General features: G+C 41.2%; 1 long non-coding RNA gene across 2 annotated transcripts; it reads left to right on the top strand.

Annotated features, from left to right (window-relative positions):
* Window positions 1–1,200: 1,200 nt before the first annotated feature.
* On the top strand, window positions 1,201–25,368 carry LOC149449107 (uncharacterized). 2 transcript variants are annotated; one of them, XR_016315450.1, is made up of 3 exons: window positions 1,201–1,367; window positions 2,783–2,922; window positions 25,087–25,368. It is a non-coding gene; the product is annotated as an uncharacterized LOC149449107 (long non-coding RNA). The 2 variants fall into 2 exon arrangements; XR_016315451.1 differs by lacking the exon at window positions 2,783–2,922.

Raw genomic sequence — 25,368 nt, 5'->3', positions numbered from 1 at the left:
ACTCCTGGGATTTCTGATATCATTTGCCTAGGAATGGAAATCAGGAAGTAAATGAAGGAATGCAAAAACATATGATATAATTTCCTATATATTTACTAATGCTAGCAGCATTAGAATTAGGAATAGTCAATGTTGATTGAGAGAAGTTCACAATAATAAGAATTAGAAATAGTCAATGCTGATTGAGAGAAGTTCTCAATCATAAGAATTAGAAATAGTCAATGTTGATTGAGAGAAGTTCACAATAATAAGAATTAGAAATAGTCAATGTTGATTGAGAGAAGTTCTCAATAATAAGAATTAGAAATAGTCAATGCTGATTGAGAGAAGTTCACAATAATAAGAATTAGAAATAGTCAATGTTGATTGAGAGAAGTTCTCAATCATAAGAATTAGAAATAGTCAATGCTGATTGAGAGAAGTTCTCAATCATAAGAATTATAAATAGTCAATGTTGATTGAGAGAAGTTCCGCAGTTCTGGAGTTCTGCTTTAAGTAAGGTAAGTATTTATTATAACATTGTTATATTAGTATTTTGATTAGTAGTAGTACTAATCAAACTATTTGTAATAGTAGTAGTTATGTTAATATTATTGTTGTTATTATTATTATATTTATTAGTAGTAGTAGTAGTAATCATCATATTATTGTTATTATTATTATTATGAATAATAATAATATTGTTGTAAGTATTAGTAATCATATTATTATTAGTAATAGTAGCAGTTACATGATTATTATTGTATTGTTTATTATAAGATCCCAGCATTGTTATGCTCTGTACTTGTACAGCCTGAGTTCTGTACTTTGTACTGTGGAATTTGTGACAATATTAATCAAATATAATGATAATACATATATTTTTGGTTGGATTTGTTTAATCATACAGTTGTAATTTTATATTATTCAGATGAAATAAAAATTATTATAATCAGCAAACCCAGCTTCCCCTGACCTCTTCACATGTAGGGCAACTTGGAGTAGATGGATCTCGTTGGAGAGTAGTCTATGTAAAATGTTCTCCTTTCCTATTTCTCCTTCCTACCCTGTCTTTTTTCTGTGCTTGAAAACAGCCAAGATCGGTCAGGAACAATGGCAGTGCCCCGAGGAGAAGTAGGCCAGTACAAACTTGCTGCATTTCCTGGCTTTATAACCCAGCCCCCCTCTTCAGACCTCCCTCAGCTGCTTTTAAATGCTCTCTCCAAACTGATCTGCAAGTCTGAGGAACCTGTGAAAGATCCATGATTCAGACTGCACCTTCTACCCGGTCATTGGCCCCTTCTCACGCATTGATAGAACTGTACTCAGGAGATGCATTGTCAGCTGCCTGCTCCTCTACAGGTTCATGGTATGCCCGGATCCATAAGGTATTCCTTTGGTCATGTCATTGACTATTAGAGGAAATCTGTAATCATATCATTGAATTTAAAGATTCATTTAGGTATTTATTTCTGTTAGAGTCTCAGCTGCGGAGGTTCACCCTTCTGTGCTTGTGCTGTACCATTGTCCACTGACTCTGATGGGGCATCCAGCATTTTTAGATTTGTCCTGACATGTCCTTTAAAAACCGCACTGCAAACGAGGTAAAATACAAATGTTGTTGCAGCAGATCAGTGTGAAAGTTTCCTTATAGAGATTTCTGTGAGCCTACAACAGAACTATATCCATTGATTTAACAGATTAAAAAACCAGTTACATTAGCCAGGAATGCTAATTGTCCCATTTTCTTGTGCTCTCAACCAACAGAGGCTAAGATGGCAGCTTCCTTGGCTGAACAGAATAGAAGGGTTTACTTCCACTTTAAGCTGGCCATGCACGGTTCAAATTCTAAAGTGGTTGTAAAAGCTCAAGGTTTTTTACCTTCATGTATTCTGCACATGAAGGTAAAAAACCTGTGTGCAGCGCCCCCCCACATTTCCTTCTCCAATCCTTACCTGAGCCCCCTCCAATCCAATGAAGTTCCTGACTGCCTCTGCTCTCTGGGGACTCTTCCTCCTCATTGGCTGAGACAGCAGCGGGAACCCATTGGTTCCCACTGCTGTCAATTACAGCCAGTGAGCCAATGAGGAGAGAGTGGGGGTCGGGGCTGATCCGCGGCTCTATTAGTCTCATGCATGCATAGAGCAGGGGCTCAGGGACGAGCATGCAGCGGTGCCCCCAGGGTGAATGGCTTTCCTTGGGGGCACTGCTCAAGAGGGAGGAGCCAGGTGCGCCGGCAAGAACCCAAAAAGTAAAGGCCCTGGGCAGAGCAGGTAAGTATACATGTTTGTTAAATAAAAAACCCGAAGCTTTAGTGTAACTGATTCCTGTGAACAGGGCAGAATTCAAGCTGCGGCTGACCCTGGCAACACCACCAAGCTCAACAAACTTTGAGAAATCGAAGACGTCAGGCAGAAAAAAGTTGGCTGACCAGCAACTGCATCCTTTTAACTGCAGTCACTGTTTAGGTATTCTGACAGCTACAGGTGCCGGTGAGCAAAGGCTAGGATGGCTGCTGTGTAGAAAGCTGCAAGTTTGCAATTGAAATGCTGGAAGTAGAGCGAAAGATATACTATCAGTGATCAGTGAAAGTGTAAATAGTAGGTAATAGGCAGTGATCCAGGATGTGGCATGCACTTCCTGAGATTTAATTATTTATAACCCATTTTTTCCAGGAGTTTTTCTTCAAAATGGAATTAAAGTTTAAAAAAGAAAAGTTTGCAAGTCTCTTCTACCAAAAAAATTGTTTTCCCTGTTTTCCTTTTTTTTTTGTGTGTGTACACTCTCCTCACCCTTCTGTAAGTGGGAGCCAGGTGCTGGTGTATTGTAACTCCAGGTTGTGTGGGAATTGCTTCATCAGTGGCCATCCAATAACTGATGGAAAAAGACTCTGATCTAGAAGAACCACAGTCAATTCAGAGCTGGAGGAGGGCAAACTGGGAGGTAAGTTGGCCTTAATGTTAAAGTATGCGCTACATACTCTAGCCAATCAGCTTGTTCAATTAAGCTTTAGCAATAAAACCTGGAAGCTGATTGGTTTCTATGCAGAAGTGCACGAGATTGTGAGTGAACCAGCTTTAGTAAATAAACCCCTTAGGGCTTATGTACACGGGGCTTTTGAAAAAGTTTTCTGAACGCTGGAAACTGACTGCTAGAAAACGTAGATTAAAAACGTCAGTTTAGCCGCGTTTACCGACCGCGTTTATGTACGTTTGCGTTTAGAAACATTTTTAAAAGATAACCTAAGTAGACCCTCCCAAATGCCCAGAATGCACTGAAAAATAGTAAATAATTAACTATTTTAAACATTTTGTGAGAAAAAGAGAGCGCAGAAGCAGAGAGAGCACTACTTTCTGATGGGTGTTGCAACTGTAGCAAAAGTGGCTCGTGAAACATGTTTGGCACTGTGGGAGGAGCTACATAGTGCTCTAATGCCTGTAATGCCTCCAGATGCATTCTGAAGTGCACACAATACTTTTTGCTGTGTCTTGATGTGTTCCAGTTCTGTGCAGAAATAATGCAGCCCGTTCTACCGTTTTTTCCTGCACGCGAAACCTGGAACTGACTGCACTGGTGTCCTAGGTCCATTTGAATTCATGGAAAACGCTGTGCATGTATTTTTGATGAAGAAAAAAGGCTCTGGAGAGTATCTGGATATGAACCAGCCCAAAACGCATATAAACGCAAACGCGCATAAACACATTTACAAGCGTTTACACACAGTTACAAGCATGTGGCGTTTGAAACGCCAGTAAACTCTACTCCTGAACACGATTTTTGTGCTTTCAAAAAAATGTCTGTAACCTCAACTTCCTGTAAACTACTGTAAACGATTATGTGTACATGGACACATAGGAAAACATACAGGAGAGTTCAGGGGCTGCTGAAAAAAACACACAACTGCTCCGAAACATCAGTTTAGCAGCTGCAGTGTACATGAGCCCTTAGTGTCAGATTGTCCGCAGCACTATCACAGTCCCACTATAAGGGTTCATGTACACGGGATGTTTGGAAAACTCTTCTGAAGGATGGAAAATGTAGGTTAAAAATGTCTGATTAGCCACATTTGCATATCGTTTAAGTGCATTTGTGAGCATTTGTAATTTAGAAGCGTTTTTGGAACAGATAAAAAAATGCTTCTAAATGTAAATGCTTATAAACGCTGTTAGCTGCATTTACACGTGTTTGGTGTTTGAAACGCTGATAAAATCTACACCTGAACGCAAGTTTTGTGCGTTCAAGAAAAGGACTGTAAACCCAACTGCCTGTAAACGACTATGTGTACATGGACACATAGGAAAACATTAGGGAGAGTTCATGGGGCTGCTAAAAAAAAACAAAGCTGAGTTTATCAGCTACATGAACCCTAAATTGCTGATCACCATCATTACTAGTATAAAAAAAATAAATAAACAAAAATTCCAGTATATATGCCATTGTTTGTAGCTCTGGAGCTCAAGTAGGTAATCATGAGAACTGAAAAGTTTTTTTGATAATACACAAAGCAGTGATAAGACCCCCTTGACATGCTTCACACCACAACATCTAATCACCAGACCTAGGATTAAGTGCTATGGCACAATACACATCAAGACAGTCTGATCACTGCTTTGTACATTAATAAATAAACTTTCCGGTTTTCTTTATGACCTCATGGACTTGGTCTCTATAAGTGCCTTGTAAAAACCAGTGAAGCAAGGCTGAGGAGTGGGAGGAGAGCACTTTCTCAATAAAAGTCACTGATCAGCTCCTTTAAAGTGTGTAAAGCCAAAACTTCTTTATTGTTTTGGATAGAATGAGAAAAGGTTAGGACCCATGTTATTTTTTTTATTGTATGTGTTTGATGTGGCGCATCAGAGAGATTTCTTTTCACTTCCTGTCCCATAGATACATTAGGACATAGTTACATAATTACATAGTTAGTCTGGCTGGAAAAAAAACAAAAGTTCATCCAGTTCAACCATTAAAAAAAACTTTATATTCCTAAAGCCACAGTTGGTCCAGAGGAAGGCAAAAAACCCAGCAAAGCATGATCCAATTTGCTCCTGCAAGGAAAAAAATTCCTTCTTGATCCCCCGAGAGGCAATCGGATATTCCCTGGATCAACTTTACCTATAAATGTTAGTATCCAGTTATATTCTGTGTATCTAAGAATCCAGGCCTTTTTTAAAGCAATCCACTGAGCTGGCCAGAACCAACTCTTGAGGGAGTCTATTCCACATTTTCACAGCTCTCACTGTGAAGAAACCTTTCCGTGTTTGGAGATTACATTTCTTTTCCTCCAGATGTAAAGAGTGCCCCCTTGTCCTCTGTGATGACCTCAGGGTGAATAACTCTACACCGAGTTCACTATATGAACCACTGATGTATTTATACATGGAGATCATATCCCCCTTATGTGTTATACATGGAGATCATATCCCCCCTTATGTATTATACATGGAGATCACATCCCCCCTTATGTATTATACATTGAGATCACATCCCCCCTTATGTATTATACATGGAGATCATATCCTCCCTTATGTATTATACATGGTGATCATATCCCCCCTTATGTATTATACATGGAGATCATATCCCCCCTTATGTATTATACATGGAGATCATGTCCCCCCTTATGTATTATACATGGTGATCATATCCCCCCTTATGTATTATACATGGAGATCATATCCCCCCTTAATCTCCTCTTCTCAAGAGAGAATAAATTCAGTTCCTCTAATCTTTCCTCATAGCTGATCTCCTCCATGCCTCTTATCAGTTTGGTTCCCCTTCTCTGTACTTTCTCCAGTTCCCCAATATTCTTTTTCTGAATTGGTGCCCAAAACTGAGCTGCATATTCCCGATGAGGTCTTACTAATGATTTGTACCGGGGTAATATGATATCTCTCTCTCTCTGGAGTCTATACCTCTTTTAATACAAGAGAGGATTTTGCTCGCTTTAGAAACCGCAGCTTGGCGTTGCATGCCATTATTAAGCTTGTGATCTACCAGAACTCCCAGATCCTTCTCCACCATTGACATAAGAGGAAATCTCTGTTAAACAGGTATACGAATACCCAGTTAGACAGCTGTCAACAGAACAGGTTTACCCATTGAAAGATTTTCCCTTACTTCCTGTTCCTGTGACAACAGAACAATTTTGGATTGCACATCATTTTCTGTACAAGAGACAACATAGCAATAGTGAAGGTGAATCCCTCCATCTGGTACACAGACAGCTATAAAATCCTACATTCATCAATCTGTCCTGCACTATTGCCCACAGCCAAAGAAGATGGATGCACTGCCAATGGTGGTGTGTGCAAATCCAACATCAGAAATAGCCAGGACTCATTCAACAATTTGCATTAAAAACAGAGGTTCTCATTGCACAAATTTGTAAATATACTGTATGTTGAAGCCATGCTGCCCCATCAAAGCCCCTCTGTGAATTGTGGTCCCTAAAGCTGGGTACACATGGATCGTGTTTTTTTTTCGCTCAACCTGTGGGCTGTGAATCTGTGAACCAGATTCCTGCATCCACACAAGCAAGGTGGATGCATGAATGCAATATAATATGACCGCAGGGCGTCACACTGATCAGTGCCAATTGGCTGCAGCTGCAGATCAAATGAAAAGTTTCCAGCAAGTCAATCTGACAAGAACTGATCTAACAATCAGCTTTTGTCGAGCAGGGAGAGCTACACACAGATCGAAATTCAACCAGTCCCTGCTGAGCTGGCCGAATTTCGATCCATGTTTACCCAGTTTAAGTCAAATGTACCATTTGTGCACTTACACAGAAATAAATAAATTGAAGACTGGTATGCCTACAGGTAGCCCATGGCTCCTTAAAGCGGTAATAAACCCAAAACTAAAAATGTATTATATTTCCGCTTACCAATGATTGGATGTGGTGGATACATAAGCTTTCTTTTCTTTGGCTTTTTCCACCCCTCTGGAGGAATGAGCCAGGATACAGCAGATAGCAGCATTGTCATTCTGGGGGGATGGGAGTGTTACTGTAAATGTATTGGCAGATTTGAATACAAATAGCAAATTGAAGCCAAACAACTCACATTTTGTAATCAGAGCACACATTTTTTTTTTCTTTTGGGTAAAAGTTTTACTAAATAATAGCTGGATGTTTTCATCACCCCTGCTAGCGGCAATTTGATGGTCTCATACATGTAAGTTGATACATTCTGTTGGACAGCTTCAGCTGCTGAATCACTATATGAAAATAGAAGAAAGAAAGAAAAAAAAAACAAAAAACAAAACTAATGCAGTCATCACATTTAAGAAGTTTTAGTTTATTAGTATGCTGCAATATAATAAATATTTGCTTTTCGGTTTAATACGGCTTTATAAATCTTCAGTTGCCATTGTGCTCTGCTGGGCTTCTGGTGTGTTGTAGTACCTTTACATTTACACTTGTGCGTTGATCTGTGTTTTAGCACCCTTGTAAAATGCAGATCAACGCATAGTCACATAAAAACTATTGTTTTTATATGTCCAGGTCACACTACAACGCTGTGTTGACCTGCGTTGCATTTAAGAAGCAATAGGCTACTTACAAGTACACCTGTCTTCAATGTATTTATTGCTGTGTATGTCCCAGATTGTGAGATCTGGTAAGTCAGGGCCTGTTCACACCTGAGCAATTTGTCCTGCTTCGCCCATCATGCTATAACGCACAGCAAGAGAAGTCTCATTATTGTCTATGAGGACCATTCACACTTATGCAACAAACTTCTGTGCAGCTTGGAAAAAGACATAGGATGCGCAGGTGTTCAGTGCATCTGCATGCAAGCAGTCCTATTCATGTCAGTTGGGATGTGTCAGCAAGGTAACTTTAAGTTATAGCTGGGGGGAACTGCACTTTAGTCCTCTGGTACTTCGCCCTTCTCTAGAGACTTGAAAGAGTTTCTAGAAGCCAGTGGGTAGGGGTGAGGAGGGGCTGATATGCATATTTATGAGAGTCTGGCCAATCCCAGGCAGGAGGCCTGGTAGTGTGGCTGGATCAGCCCAACCCCAAAATGTCAGTAAAAACACACAAAAGTTAATTTTAATATTTAATTGCAGGTATCCTCAAACATGCCACATCCCTATATTTAAGTACACAGCAGACTATTTTTTTTCCTTTTGGTGGGATTTTAAACACATATATACCATAACAAATCAAAAAAGTATGTTTTTTTTTAAAAGAACATCATATTAGCATACAAAAAATCGTTTTGGTTTTTTTTTTTAAATACTTTTTAAAAACTATTTTTTGTAAGCTCTCTTAAAAATATATACTTTTTTGATTTGTTATGATACATATGCCTTTAAAATTCCATCAAAAGGGAAAAAAATAGTATTTTGTACAAAAGTGAATTTTAGGGAAAACAAACGCAATAAATTACCTAATTTTTGGTAAAATATAAAAGACGAGGTTGTGCCGAGATAGATACCCAACATGCCAAACCTTAAATTTGTGTGTGCCTATGAAATGGCGACAAACTTCAGTACCCTATATTTTCTATAGACGACACTTCAAAAGCCCCTATAGGTCATCAGTTTAGCAATACGGAGCAGGTCTTGTGCTAGAATTATTGCTCTCACTCCGGCATGCATGGCGATATCTAACATGTATTGTAATCAACGTTGCATGTCTCCTTTGGCCTCCATTCAATGTATTGCAATGCAGACAGCATTACAGTACATTGCTTCTCGGTTGTGCTAGCCAAGAAAGTGGCAGCAATGACCCAGAAGTTACATCACACGTGTTGCCTTCCAGGTCACAGAAAGAAGGGGAGGACAACGGATGAACGCTCCTCTCCCCTCCAACCGCTAGCACCCGCCATGGCGCTCCCCAGGCCCGGAGAGGTGCAAGATTAGCCCAGATACATGGCGCACACATGAGCGGCGGTACCGGGGGCTGTGGAAGCGATCAGGCAGCAGCACAGCTGCCCAACTGCTTCCACCTGACAGGCAGGAGTCTGCCTGTCAGTTATATACATGATCCAGGTAGCAGCAGCCACCAGATTATTATTATTATACAGGATTTATATAGTGCCAACAGTTTGCTCAGCTCTTTACAAAATGAAGGTAGACATTACAGTTACAACACAACTTGGTACAAGTGTAAGCCGTGTACCGGGGTGGGCTCCCCAGGATACAGTGAAGTCACGAACGAAGAAAGCAACCCCAACACCAGCTTTTGCCACAACAGAATTTTACTTAGATGTGGCAAATAAACACGACCACAAATGCTGGAAACATACAAGAAATTTACATACACCCAGCCCAAAGGCTGAGACCCTTGTGCTGCACAGCACGGCGTCTCCTGATGGATGAAGGTAGAAAGTGAAGTAATTTACCTACTGGCGGGCACAACTAAGCTGCCACACCTTACCCGTTATTACCCTAAGATAGCAGGAATCAGTGTATGGGTGTATGGTATGGGCTAGCCTGCGGTGCAGCACAACAGCTTACAATCTTACACAAATCTACAGTATTCCCTCTCCCATAACTGGTCCTGTAGCACGTGCCTGAGTATACCTTCTGAGCAAAATGCCAGTCTGGCTTGAGTTTGTAGGATTTTATCAGCTCTCCAATGTGAAATGTTACTTTAAGTTGTGGAGTCCTTCCAATAATCAGTAACAACACTTGTGGCCTGACACAAACACAGACCCTAACTAACTAACTATAGGCCTGGACTCAGTCTCAAGGCGCCAACACTGAAATGAGGTGCATGCATGATCTTACCGACCCGGGTCTGCTTTTCATCCACTGGTGACTCTGAACAGAACAAATGTCTCTCCAACAAGCATGCGGTCTCGCCGTATATGTTGTTTAGTTCCTCTGCTCTCATCAGCATTCCTGGCAGCAATCTCATCAGCATTCCTGGCAGCAATCTCATCAGCTTCACTTAGCTGCAGCTCTGGTTACGGAGGGATGCTTTCACACCTGGATGTCATCAGATTCTCAGCTCACACGGCCCCTGCATTCACCATCCTCTAAACATGGCTGCTCTCTCTCCTCTTCCTGTTCCCTCAACTCTGTGTGAAAACTCCACCTCTTCATGAATATAGAAATATCTATGCAGTCTGAGGCTGTGTTAGAAAAACAGTGACATCGTGTGGCTAAACTGCAGAATGTCAGTCAAAACATTTAATTTACTCCACACAAGCAGTATTCAAACAATGAGAGCTGTTTCCCCATCTCACACAAGAGGAAACAGAGGGCCCTGCTCGTTAGAGCTTACAATCTAAGTCCTCATGCACACGGGACGTTTTTACATCGGCTGTTTTTGGCTTTTGACGTTTTTTTCTACAGCCAGTAAACCCCCCAGCATGTTATCCTATGTGTCCATCAAAAAATCTATATTTTTTGTCAGGGGTGTTTGTTGGCTGGAAAAAAAACCCAGGACTAGTGGGCTTCTAGAGGAGTTTTTTAGCTGTAAAAATGCTCTAACTCTGAAAAACGCAGTAATACACAGTAAATCGTGGCAAATTGCAGCAAACCAGCGTTTTGGACTTTTTTTGACCAAAAAAAAAAAATATTATTTTTTGGTCAAAAAAACCTCTTAAAAAACTCAAATGCAAAAAAAGCGTCAAAAAGCTGCTAAAAGCTAATACAAAAACGCTGAAAAACTCAAGTTTTTAACGTGACTTTACACAACTAACATTACCAGCGTTATTAAACGCCCCGTGTGAATGGAGCCTAAGATTGTATATAAAACCCCCTGCTGTCAGCTCCATATGACTTATGGACCTGGCAGCAAATGGGTTAAACCTACAGGAATAGGACAGTGTGAGTACCTCTGCACCCCTGGGCCTACAAGGGAGAGGGCAGTCAGGTGTCATACCCAACTATTTCTCCCTGAGACAGTATCTTGATGTGTCCTGGAATCCCTTGCCCAGGGTCACTTTTCATGACAGCCGGGTGGATGAGGATTTTCATCCGGGGTCTGAAGAGGTTCATTTAAGGGAACTGAGTGCTCATAGTAAAGACTGTGTGCTGATCCATCAAGACACAAAAAGCCACTCAAAAGGGAGTAGAAAGTCCAGGATCCTTTTTTGTGCTTTTTGCTGTTTTTTATGTACATCAGAAGCTCGTCCTCCAAAATAGTTTTAGTTTGCTGGGCATCCCATATACCCCTAGACCCCATCGAATCTGTTTAACCTCCTTGGCGGTATTCCCGAGTGTAGCTCGGGGTAAAGTTTCAGTATCAAAAGCGGTAACCCCAAGCTACACTCGGGCTTACCATGTGGCGCTGCATAGGGAGTCCCTGCAGAGCTTACCTTGTCCTTCACTCCTGCAATGTGTCCCCTGCAGCATCCCCCGCCATCTCCTCCGGCTGATGCCGGCATACGGCTTCTGTGTTCCGGTCCCTGTGACGTCGGGACGTACGGGTGCCGCCGACGGCGGGAAATTTGATCATTTTAAAAAAATGTCATTTTTTTCAAAACAAATTTTACATAGTAAAACATTGCTGTTTCAAACCATTTCACATACATTTTGTCCCTAGTGCTTTGTCCTGTGCCCTGCCTGCATTTTGACTGTTCTTTCTTCCTGGAAACGTAGAAAAATCCATGGCGTCCAAAAAGCGTCCCTTTAGGTCAAAAGCGGGTTTAGATCAGCTAGAGAACAGCGATAGTAAATCAGAACCACTTGCAGAATTGAGTGATAATGATTCGTGGGGGAAATTCGTCATCAGACACTGAAAACAATTTTGCGACTTTGCTCAGTGATGTGCGAATTTGGCGCTATATTTCAAATTTCAGTGTTTTTGGTTTGATTATATTATTGAATTAAATGTATTATTATTATATTATTATTTTTTATGATTATTTATTAAATTATAATTTATGATTTTGTGTTTCAAATTTTATCATACCCGGGATGTTTACTAGACTCTTGTTCGGACAGATTTCAGTGAGTTATTCCTAAATATTACAGCCTACAATAAAAAACTACATATTTCCATGCAAAAAAATGGTACCGCTTTCAGCACCAAAAATCTGAAATAATCATACCGCCAGGGAGGTTAACCCCCCAAAAAACAACAAAACCAAACCCTTGGACTGATTACTGACTTTGGATGCAACAGAGTGAAAAGTGTGTGTGGCCTGGCTGTGCAGGAAGATAGGGGGACCCAGAACCAGCGGCTCGCAAGAGCGTAGCACTACACACATGTTATAGTGAATAATGTATGAAGTTAGATCTCTTGACAAGCATTATTAGCACAATCTATATATGGATGCAAACTATATATGGATTACTGTCTATGAACATTCCTTCCTGTCTTTTAGATTAGAGGTTTTCCTGTATGCATGTACATGTTTAATATTAAACCTAAACCCTAATCCTCCAAAATTCTGGCCTTGTCCATCCAACTACACCCACAAACAAACTACAATTACTTATGATTACATTTTAATCCCAGGGCAGATTTAATAGATCACAAAGAATAATTGAATTCAGTTTTAATATAGCTACATAAATACGTCTTTATATGAACTTCCTCCAACCCATTGCTCAGCGGCACAGTAAGCCGGTCAGGGTCTACTGCATTGCACAATACTTTTAACACAAAGAACTTAGAGAATAAAGTGGGAAAATGACAAAAGTTCTCGTAAGACAGAATGCAACTTCTCGTGATTATTTTGTATTGTATTGGTTTGTTTCTAAGTACGCACGGTCTTGGTATTGATTAAACAAAAATAGTTTGTTCTGTTATCATACGAAAAAAGTGTTCTTACTTGTTGTCCCTTCGGATGATTTCACAGGAATTGTCATGATCGGCTCACGAAAGCTGTGTACTGACGATCAGAATATTAGACAATCACTCTGAATGTAGTATGCTTAACCCCTAGACGCCGAGCGCACACAAATATGCGGCCTCTCGGCATCTGGGCCTTGACGCAGAGCGGCCGCATATTTGCGTACCATTTGAAAATACATATGTGCTGAGAGCGCACACCCTACGTGCTCCCACCACATATGTATTATGTCTGTGACTCACGGAAAGGTCCCGATCTCCCCTTGCCATCAGGACCTTTTCCAATAATGTGACAGCGAATCACGGCGCCCCGCCTCCCAGCTTCTGAAACCTCTTAAAGGGCCGAGAGGCGCCGGCGCAAAGGGGTTAAAGTATTAAAAATCTTTTGGCAATTAAAATTGTTCATACATATGCTTCAGCGGTGTACTAACCTGGTGGTGGAGTTTAACCACTTCTTTATCGCGCTATAGTTGAATGATGGCTACAGCTTGGTCGTCCAGTTCTGGAAGGGCATCATATGACGTCCTCCCAGAACACCCCCCCACCCGCACGCCCCCAGGCACTATCAGTAATTTCGTTGTCACAGCATGAGGAAAGTACTGCCAATAACCCGCAACTGTCAAAGGAGACATCTGCACTGATAATCAGTTGCCCAACAGTGCTGCCCATCAGTGTCGCCAGTCAGTGCCACCAGTCAGTTTTGCCAGTCAGTGCTCTTCAGTGCTGCCTATTAGTGCACATCAGTGGCACCTATCAGTGGCCATCAGTGCAGCCTCATCAGTGCCTCCTCATCAAATCCCATCAATACCGCCTAATCAGTGCTGCCTCATCAGTACAGCCAATCAGTGCCCATCAGTGCTGCCTATCAGTGCAACCTCATCAACACACATCAATGAAGGAGAAAAATTACCCGTTTGCAAAATTTTATAACAGAAACAAAGAAAAACTTTTTTTTTTCAAAATTGTCGGACTTTTTTCTTTTATAGTGCAAAAAATAAAATACCTAGTGGTGATTAAATATCACCAAAAGAAAGCTCTATGTGTGTGAAAAGAATTATAAAAAAATTCATATTGGTACAGTGTTGCATGACTGCGTAATTGTCATTCAAAGTGCAACAGCACTGAAAGCTGAAAATTGGCCTGGGCAGAAAGGAGGTAAAATTGCCCAGTAGGCGAGTGAAAACCTTTCCCTAAAGAACGATACTGCCTGACTTTTTATTCTTAACCCAATGACAAATTAAAACTAACCTTATCGCCTAGATCACATTTTGCAACTGTGTCATGTGTTAGTAACACTGTACATTTATTTGTAACTACTTTGTGTATCCAGGTCAGTGGTCTCCAAACTGTGGCCCGGGGGTTGGATGTGGCCCTTTGCTTACTTTTATCCGGCCCTTCAGGCACTATACCTTCCACTGATACAAGGCTCTATTCCACCCACTGACACCAATGAAGGGGAACTATTCCACCCTCTGACACCAACGATGGGGCACTATTCCACCCACTGACACCAATGATGAGGCACTATTCCTTCCACTAACACCAATGGTAGGGCACCATTCCTTCCACTAACACCAATGGTAGGGCACTATTCTTTCCACTGACACCAATGGTAGGGCACTATTCCTTCCACTGACACCAGTGGTAGGGCACTATTCCTTCCGCTGACACCAATGGTAGGGCACTATTCCTTCCACTGACACCAATGGTAGGGCACTATTCCTTCCGCTGACACAAATGATGAGGCACTATTCTCTCAACTGACACTAATGAAGACGCACTGTTCCTCCCCCTAATACTAAAGATGGAACACTGTTTATTCCTACTAATGCCAGGATGTTTTCTCCTCCCACTTGCCACAGTCTGGCCCCCCTAAAGTCTGAATGACAATAAACTGGCCCTTTGTTTAGAAAGTTTGGAGACCCCCGATCCAGGTGAATAAAACTTTTTTTCAGGACAAATTGGACCTTCATTAGGTGGTAAATGTTAAAGTAACTGGAAACCTCAGACATGAAATATGAACAAATCATATCCCTTAATAGTGTGTACTTGTCTCAATTAAAATCACTATAGAGGTTATTTACTAAAAATGGAGAGTGCAAAATCTGATGCAGCTCAGCCTAGAAAACAATCAACTTCCAGGTTTTACTGTCAAAACTTAAATGAACAAGCTGAAGTTGGAAGCTGATTGGCTACCATGCACAGCTGCCCAAGATTCTGAGTGCTACATAATTAGATCTCCCCCTATGTCTAATTTCTGTCTGCTGCCTTGTTCTCTGCTATCAACATGTTTCACTTCTGACAAGTTTTCCTGACACCAAGAGAAAAACGGTGACGGGGAGGGAGCCCCAGCAGATTGACAGCCTCAGCTCTGTTCCTGTGTGCTGTGTGGAGGGGGCCATGTCTCTTCCCTCCAATCAGCTCTTAGAGCTCTCCTCACTGAGCTTTGCAGTGTCTGACTTCAGCTCTCCACCCCTTTTTTCCTGAACTCTCAGACAAGCTTGATAAATTCTGGACTTTGAATGGATGTAGAAGAGAGAAGACTGTTGATAAACAAGTACAACATATGTAGGAGGACTTGTTTCATCACCGTGTATCACCTGAGGCCAGTCACTTCACTGGGTGTATGTGAGGGTTTACAATCACTTTAACCACTTGCCCTCCTGAGGATTTACCCCCCTGCATGACCATTTTTTGCGATACAGCGCTGCATTACTTTAACTGGCAATTGCGCGGTCATGCAACACTGCACCCTGTTTAAATTTGCGCTATAAGCAAAAAAAGACTAACAATTTTGAGAAAAAAACAATATTTTGGACTTTTTGCTAGTAAACATGTATAGCAAAAAAATTTAAAAAATCAAATTTCATCATAAATTTAGGCCAAAATGTATTCTGCTCCATGTCTTTGCTAAAAAAAAATCCCAATATGTGTAAATTAAGTGGTTTATGTGAAAGTTATAGCGTTTACAAATGGTGGTATAGATACTGGGATTTTTTTTTCTACTAGTATTGATGGCAATCAGCGACTTTTAGTGGGACTGCGGCAGACATTTTGACACTGGGGGAACTAACTTGGTGTCACTGACATCCCAGTCACACCAATACAGTGATCAGTGCTAAAAAAAAAGCACTGACAATGTACTAATGGCACTGAGCAAGAAGGGGTTAATGTGAGGGGCGATCAAAGGGTTAACTGTGTGCTTGGAGTGTTTAACTAAGGGGCGGGGGGTGTGGTCTTCACTGTAACCACACTGATCGGGATGGCTGTGCTGTGCTGTGCACAGCCATCCTGAGCAATGTGCTCGAGCTGACAGGGAGGAAGATTGTTTGTAAACAAAACAATCTTCCTCCCCGTAGGAGATTCTCGCTAACCACCGGGCGCCGGTGGGTAATTACCAGCCAGGACCCTGTGATTGACATCCGCGGCTGCGAACAATGGCGTGGGTAGGGCGCGCCTGGAGATGCAAAATCACGTATATATACGTGATTCTGTGCACAGGTGCCGCCATGTAGCAGTATATCTGTTACAGGACGGTCCTTAAGCGGTTTTAATGGGCACAGGAGACACTGTGAGAGGGGGACTTAGGAGACACTGTGGGAGGGGGGACACAGGAAACACTGTGGGAGGGGCTTAGGAGAGACTGTGGGATGGGGAACACAGGAAACACTGTGGGAGGGGCTTAGGAGAGACTGTGGGAGGGGGGACACAGGAAACACTGTGGGAGGGGCTTAGGAGAGACTGTGGGAGGGGGGACACAGGAAACACTGTGGGAGGGGGGACACAGGAAACACTGTGGGGGGCTTAGGAAACACCGTGGGAGGGGGGACACAGGAAACACTGTGGGGGGGGGGCTTAGGGGAGACTGTGGGAGGGGGGACACAGAAAACACTGTGGGAGGGGGGCTTAGGAGACACGGTGGGAGGGGGACACAGGAGACACTGTGGGAGGGGGACACAGCAGACACTGTGGGAGGGGGGACACAGGAAACACTGTGGGAGGGGGGACACAGGAAACACTGTAGGAGGGGGGCTTAGGAGACACTGTGGGAGGGGGACACAGGAGACTCTGTGGGAGGGGGGACACAGGAAACACTGTGGGAGGAGGGACACAGGAAACACGGTGGGAGGGGGGCTTAGGAGACACGGTGGGAGGGGGACACAGGAGACTCTGTGGGAGGGGAAACACAGGAAACACTGTGGGAGGGGGACTTAGGAGACACCGTGGGAGGGGGGACACAGGAATCACTGTGGGAGGGGGGAAACAGGAAACACTGTGGAAGGAGAGACTTAGGAGACACTGTGTGTGTGGGGGGAATTAGAAGACACTGTGAGAGGGGGGGACTTAGGAGACACTGTTGGGGGGAACTTAGGAGACACTATGGGAGGGGGGACTTAGGAGACACTGTGTGAAGGGGGGGGACTTAGGAGACAGTGTGGGAGGGGGGGGGACTTAGGAGACACTGTGGGAGGGGGGGACTTAGGAGACACTGTGGGGGGGACTTAGGAGACACTATGGGAGGGGGGGACTCAGGAGACACTGTGGGAGGGGGAGGACGTAGGAGATACTGTAGGAGGGGAGGACTTAGGAGACACTGTGGGAGGGGAGGCTTTGGAGACACTGTGGAAGGGGGGACACAAGAGACACTGTGGGAGGGAGGATACATGAACTCTCCCAACAAAAAAAGAAAATAAACTCTCTATCAATACACAACAAACTGAGCATGTGCAGCATGCCCCCAAGGCTCTGTACTATTAACAGATGGATTGGGGACTGTGGAAGATAGGGAGGAACAGAGACCATGGAATCATACATTCTTTTTACACCAATGCGGAGGATTGACCCCTTAGATTCCGCAGCATAACAAGCATGCTTTACTGCATATACAGATTGATTTTACTGTTGTGGGTTTAGTAACACTTTAAAGTAGGACTATAGGCAAAACTTGTTTTTTTTTAAATTTGGATAGGGTAAGGGAGGGTTATAACCCGTCTGTTTTTTTTTTTGCCATGTGTATCCTCATTGGATTACTTTTCTGGGGACAGCCCCAAAATTGGGATTTTCTTTTACTTTCACTTTCAATGATAATGGTAAGCAGGACAAATAAAGAGGGTGTATCTAATGGGGGCACAGACAGCAATAAAAACCTGACAGGTGTTCTTTTTTTTTTTTCTTTCTTTTTTTTTTTCATTAAATATTTATTGATTTTTTTATAGCAATAACAAAACACTTTCATCTCATTCATAATAAATATACATGATTATTTCTTATTACTTTTCTTTTTCCCTCTTAAAACATTACCCCCTACCCCCCCCCCAGGCCCCCCACTCTGCATTCTTTACTACCTCTTATCTAAAGCAAGAGTACCCTACCCATCCACCCACTCTATGTCATCCTACATTTCACTTTTTCACGTTTACTGCATAGTTTTCCCATTTTTCCCATTTTGCGTAATATACCTCCATCTTATCTTCCTGCATATAATATAGCTTCTCCATCTTACTAATCCAGTTCACTCTTTCTATCCATTCCTCCTCCTTCGGTATTTCTGTTTTCCTCCAATACTTAGGGATCAGACTTTTTGCAGCGTTCATATAATACCCTAAACCTAATTTCTTGTATTTACTAACTGATAGCTAAAACCTGACAGGTGTACTAATCCACCTCCACTCTATCCAAAATTTTAAAAAAAGGTTTTTCCTTTGGTAAATGATCCATATTTAGATTTCTATGCATTACTGTTGATCCAAAAAGGCAGAAACTATTCAAAATTGCCTATTATATTTTTATATTTCTTAGGTACCGCATGCCTGGACCACTACTTCATTACCGCATGCATTTAATTATTTATTTCCTTCTGTAAGTTATTGAGTTTAATGCCTTTTCATGCGATATTTACCGAGCATGTTAAGCAGTTTGCGGTAAATCCTGCAAAACGGTATAGTGAATTGACAGTTTGAGGATCGCATGTGACATTTGGGCAAAATGTGTCAAGTCACGTAAATACTGCAAGTGATCTGATTTAGCAAATTGAGCTCAGTGTGGTTAGGAAATATTTTCATTGGAATATTTCAGTCTTTCTTTATATGTGTATGAAAAGTGCTCTTTGAATATGGCCAGCATTGTGTGAAGGCAACCGTTTGCGCTGGGCCTCGTGTCACAAGAGATGATTCCAGAAATGACAGAAGTCATGGAACACAGAAGAACCAAAAGAAATGTAAACATCATAGTAAGGATAAAATTGTGGGCTTGTGTACATGTGAAATCTATATGTAACAAGGGGCTTGACAAATTTGCTTTGAATCTAGGAGCCAGCTAAAAAAGTTAGGAGCCAGGTTTTTTTTTACTTTAGCGTGGGTTGTCAGCGTCCGGGACTTCATGTGATGCTACTTGCAATCACGGCAAAACCGCACCACGTTTTAGGCACTGAAAATAATGGCATCTGAATCTGTGTTTTGCAATCACAGCGATTCTGCTGCAATCCCAAAATGCAAAATCAGGTGTGATTGGAACCTCCCTGGTTCACACATATGTGATTCTGGAGTCATTTTAAAACTCACAGATTCGCATAACAGGCTAGATATTTTGTGTTCCTATTGAGGTCGTTCACACAGATGCGTTCCACACTCATTGTGTTTATTGTGCCATTATGAAACGGGTCCTGTTCGAGTTAGTGGTGGTGCATTCCAGATTCGCAAGTGATAGAGTAGAGTGGCATGCAGAGATGCGTGTTCACATAGGATTACTTTTGACTGGAGTTTTGCATTGAAGTCTATGGGAGGTGTTTTCACACTGAAGTCTATGGTAGGGGTTTTCGCATTGAAGTTAATGGTAGGGGATTTTGCATTGAAGTCTATGGGAAGTGTTTTCCCATTGAAGTCTTTGGGAGGTGTTTTCCCATTGAAGTCTATGGGAGGCATTTTCCCATAGATGTCTATAGGAGGCGTTTTCCCATAGCGAGTTCCCATAGAAGACTATGGGCGTTGAGTTCCCATAGAAGTCTGTGAGGCGCGACTTCCCATAGAAGTCTATAAGGCACGATTTCCCATAGAAGTCTGTGGAGCGCGAATTCCCATAGAAGTCTATGGGGCACGACTTCCCATAGAAGTCTATAGGGTGCAACTTCCCATAGAAGTTTATGGGGCACAACTTCCCATAGAAGTCTATGGGGCTCGACTTCCCATAGATGTCTATGGGGCGTGACTTCCCATAGAAGTCTACGGGAGGCAGTGTGTGTGAACCCTGGTGCCAGGACACGAATTCTAGTCGCCATTGTGACCTGGCACCTGGGATTTGTTGAGCATCAGCTGATGTAACATCTATTAAAGGCATGCTAAAACACTCTAATGTAATTCAAAAAGTAATTTTCAGTATTTTTAAATCTGAAGCTTTTATAAAAAGAAATCTTGTGATCCTGCCATGAAGGTCCTAATTCTCAATTGGGGGACAGCACTGTCTCTTTCTCCTAATTTGCCCGTGTTGTCACCCCTCTGAAGGAAACTACAAGTGATCATTTTAACACACATTAGATAGCCATTGTTCAGTGTTGTTGCCATCAGGGAACCTTGACTGAGAGTATGTGGGGACAGCAAATGGCTGCAAGAGTTCAGCAGTGTTGGGATGCAATGATGTAAAACAAGTATAAAAGTAAAAAATAGCAATTTGTTTGTGATACATGTATACTAAATGGGTTTATATCTACCCTAAGGGTCCAGTGTTTTGCTTTTTAATTGCTAATATTTCTCATATTGCTAATATATTGGCAGGTTTATGGACAATGCTATTATTAGTCTGATAATAAAAACAACACATTAAGGCCTAAGGATGGAAAAATATTATGCCCTACTCATTCCCATTAACTGACCTACACTGATAACATTGGGTGGAATATAAACACCAGGACTCTAAATTCCTACTGAATCATCCAAAATTTGTTTTATGGGTGGCACCATTTTATGGTACCCATTGTTGGTACAACCCAACCTTACTGGAGTATTCTGACAGCTGCAGGTGCCAGATGTCAGAATACAATAATCCGCGCTGCAGATTAATCCATCCATGCGCTATAGCATGGATGTGGGAATCTACTAATCTCCCTTGTGCAGCCTGCAGGGCGGAACTAAAAAAATATTAAGGTGTGTGACCAACTTTACAAAAACAAAAAAAGGCAAACATTGAAGTCTATAGCAATTAAATGTGTGAAAGAAAAAATTCTGTTTAAACAAACATAGTAATTGTGTGAACAACTATAAATACACAATAAAATGTGCAAAGTGATTCATATAAGTGTTATTATATACGTTCCATGTGAGGAACGATACAGTACTCAAAGTCCGTGAATGACAATTTGTGAAAAAAAAACATGCGTTACATACAATATCAATAATGTTGATCTTCTTTTTCCAACAAATCACCAGCGTGAACAGGAACACCACCACACGTCTAAAATGGAGGCTTACCAGATAAGAGGACTCCTTATTATAGGGGGTCTTATAAGTCTCTATATAGATGGAACTCTGTCTGGACCGTAACCAGGACCCAGATTCCACTTAGGTCAGTAAGCCACTCCCATAGCGGTATCAGGGCAATATCACGTAGAATAAAACATGCCCCTCATAGTGCAGTCTAATGTGCCTTTATTGCGCAAATAAAATCCTACTTACAAACAAGGAATATCAGCATTCAAATACAGCTTCCAAGATAGCGGACAGCGTGACAGCAAATGAAAAAAAAAAATAATATAGCATAAACAATTGCGTCACAAGTCATATTGTAATTGAATGTTATTAAAAATGACCTTTCCTTTTCAATCTGCAGTGCTGTAATGTTCTGTAAAATTTAATATGGCTACCTGGAGGTGTTCTGTACAACGAATGTGTACAGAACATCCCCCCAGAAACACCATTTCCTGCTTGTGTGATTGGCTTACTGATTTTCCCAGAAGTCTGCACTAAGATACAAGTGGTGAGATACTCCCAAAAGGAAATCACGTCTAAAGGGATGCAGACCCTGCCACTTTCCCATTAGAGCCCTGCAGGTGTAGCAGCTGACTCCATATTTATAAAACCACTCCTATTAGGGCTCATGTACACTGCAGCTGATAAACTCACGTTCAGGAGATTTTCTGCGTTTTTTTCAGCAGCCTCTGAACTCTCCCTACCGTTTTCCTATGTGTCCATGTACACATAGTCTTTTACATGAAATCAAAAAACCTTTTTTGTGCCAGTCAATGTTTGTAATTCAAAATAAAGTCCACAAAAAGTACTCTTCCGTGTCCAACTTGCACCTCCACATAAATCCAGATAAAGTGTGTACCTCAAACAAATGAAAAAACTACATAGTGCATTACCTTCAATAACAATATATATGTAAAGTGCTGCGTAAATTGACGGCGCTATATAAGTACCTAAAATAAATAAAAAACAGCTGGTATTTACTTTAACCAAACAATAAGTATATACTTAACACAAATATGTGCAAAAATAGAAACAAGATTCAAATTGTGAAATCCCTCCGTGTACACCATAAATAAATAAATAAATGTGAACAATCAGTGTACACTCATAAACGCCACTGGAGGACATCCCATCAGACGAAACGTGTGTTGGGCGGAGTTTAGTGGTGACGTCTTTACGCCCGCCTGGTGTCCTGGCAGTGCTGTGTGTTATGCTTCTATTCCTTCTCTGTTTATTTTTTTATCTTTGATACCACACTACATGGGCTTCCTTTTCTTTTTATGAGGATGAGGAGACATAAGAGGCTTGCCTAAAAGTGGAACCCCACCTGTATTTGCTGGAGTGAGAGTCCAGGGTGTACTCTACAAAGGCTTGTTATTACTTTGAGAGGGTAATTGTATGCATTTCAGCTATAGAAGTGTTCACGGAGAGTGCGGTATTTATTTATTTATTTTATTTTATTTATTTATTCATTTATTTATTAATTTCCTTTTGTTTATTTCATTTTTATTTATTTATTAATTTGGTTATGAGTGTACACTGATTGTTCACATTTAAACTTGCGTTCAGGAGTAGATTTTATCAGCATTTCACACACCAAGCGCTTGTAAACGCGTGTAAATGCGGTTAACCACGTTTATAAGTGTTTGCGTTTATTAGCATATTTTAGCTGTTCCATATCAAGATGCTGTCCAGAGCTTTTTTTCATCAACAGAAATGCATGCAAAGTGTTTTCCATGTATTCAAATGGACCCGGTACACCAGCGCAGTCAGTTCCAGGTTTTGCGTGAAGGAAAAAATGGTAGAACGTGCTGCATTATGCTGATGATGGGATCCATAGTGAATACAACCAGGTAATCTCAACACATACTGCTCTCTCTGCTTCTGCTCTCTCTATTTCTCTCAAAATATCTGAAATAGTTAATTTTTTTACTATTTTCAGTGCATTCTGGGCATTTTGGAAGGTCTCCTGAGGTTATCTTAAAAAAACACTTCTAAAGGCAAATGCTCATAAACACACACAAACGTGGAACACGGCTAAACAGACTTTTTTTAACCTTTGTTTTCCGGCAGTCAGTTTCCATCGTTCAGAAGTGTTTTCCAAACATCCCGTGTACATGGAGCCTTAGATTCACTTTCCACATGGACACAGACAAACAAACAGTTATTTCTTCAGAATAACAAAATGTAGGACTGCGCAACAGAGTTTGTTAAAATCCTTGCAATGTACATAGATCTCCCAGAGGGGAATGTTTTTTTCTCAACAAAAGTGGAGTTAACCTATAAAGAAGTTCTGTGAATGAAACATAATTCTCTCTAAGGGCCCATCACTGTTGCATTGCGGTAACACACGTTACATTTATTGTAGCTTTGAGGTGCCATTTATTTTGAATGGCACCTCCACGCATTATAATGCATGCATTAAAAATTCTACAATACATCCAGTTTTCAGGACGATTTGGTGCATTGGCAGTCTATTATTTGACATTTTTAATTTCTTAGCAGAATGCAAGTTAATGCATTACATAATGTACGTTAATGCACTGCAAAAATGTAAATTGGACCTTCAAATGGGTTGAGAACCCTCATGCAATAAATCTGGTGAATACGTTTAATTATCCAATCATGTGAAAAACAAATTCCTGTTTCAGCCTGCACGTGATTGGATAATTGAAGTTACAATTAAAGTGAATATTCACTCAATTTACTATGTGAAGCTTCTCAACGCCTTTAGTAAATCAGCCTCACTATCTGATTTATTTGGATATTGTACCCTGGAGTATTGAAAGAGAACACTGGGATCTAGTGGTGAAGAATCTTGAAATTTCAGAAAACTCTAAAGCAGAATGTACGGTGAAAATACTACTGTGAATCTGCAGGTGATCCATATGATACACTGGAGTTCCTATGAACATTTTTGTTTGTATAGCTCATGTGTATTATTATTTTTTTTAACATTGTCACACATGTGTGTATTTAATATATTAACCACTTGCCCTCCAGAGGATTTACCCCCCTTTCTGACCAGGCCTTTTTTTTGCATTACGGCGCTGCATTACTTTAACTGAGAATTGCACGGTCATGCAACGTCGCACCCAGATGAAATTTACGTCCTTTTCATCCCACGAATAGTGCTTTCTTTCGCTGGTATTTGATTGCCTGTAGGTTTTCATTTTTTGCGCTATAAGCAAAAAAAGACCGACAATTTTGAGAAAAAAAAAATATTTTGGACTTTTTGCTGTTAAACATGTCCAGTAAAAAAATTTTCAAAATCAAATTTCGTCATAGTGATGTAGCTGGGGGCAAACTTGTGGATGACTTTGTAGGTTGTTGTTAGTATTTTGAATTTTATTCATTGGTTGGAGAGATCGGCAGAGAGGGATAGCAGACACTGAACAGCTGATAAGGTAGATGAGTCTGGCAGCAGTATTCATGATAGCATGATGGAAGGATAGCAAAGGTAGGCCAATGAGGAGGGAGTTACAAACCCTTCCTATACTGGGGATGGAGCTCTGTATGTTTTGGGGGCGATTGTTATTCCCCATGCTAGTTAGAATGTTAGTTTTGTGCCCCACATTTAAGAATCTGTTTGATTATGCATACATAGTGGTTGATGAGTTTATCTATGGCCTAAGACTCCTAAATGTCTGCCCTGCCCACTGGGGTCTGCTCCTGTTTTGGGGTTTGTGCTTCTGCTGTCCTCTACCACCCCCCTACACCCCCCCCCCCATTCCCCTTGTGAGATCCTGTAGTGCATAGCGCCATTTCATATATGTATTCACAGCATGATGCATTCATTTTTGTGAATAAAATTTGTTTGTAATGTTATGTACTCTTATAGGAATATAATCATATATCTAATATTCGAATGTATGTTTTTTCTTCGCTTGGTAGTACCCTGACCTCCTGAAGAAGCTCATATTTGTGAAACGCGTTGAAAGACATGGCCTCCCACCCTACATTATCTTCAATCTGTACTTGTGAGGACATCATCTCAAACAAGACGTTCTTACATCATGTTATTTATATCATGAAGTGTGCTACTTATATATACTGATGGAGAGATACATGCAGGGTATCTCTTGTAATACATGTGGATAGACAAATGTTTTTATGCGCTGTACTCGGGAGTGTGTTGGATTATTAAAGATTACATAATAAATTTGCTTTTATTTA

This window comes from Staurois parvus, unplaced genomic scaffold (assembly GCF_062004578.1).
Source record: "Staurois parvus isolate SC_StPar_1 unplaced genomic scaffold, SC_StPar_1.0 ptg000636l, whole genome shotgun sequence".
Taxonomy (NCBI): Eukaryota; Metazoa; Chordata; class Amphibia; order Anura; family Ranidae; genus Staurois; species Staurois parvus.
Note: the sequence above shows the minus strand (reverse complement) of the source record. Positions and strands in the feature narration are given on the sequence as shown.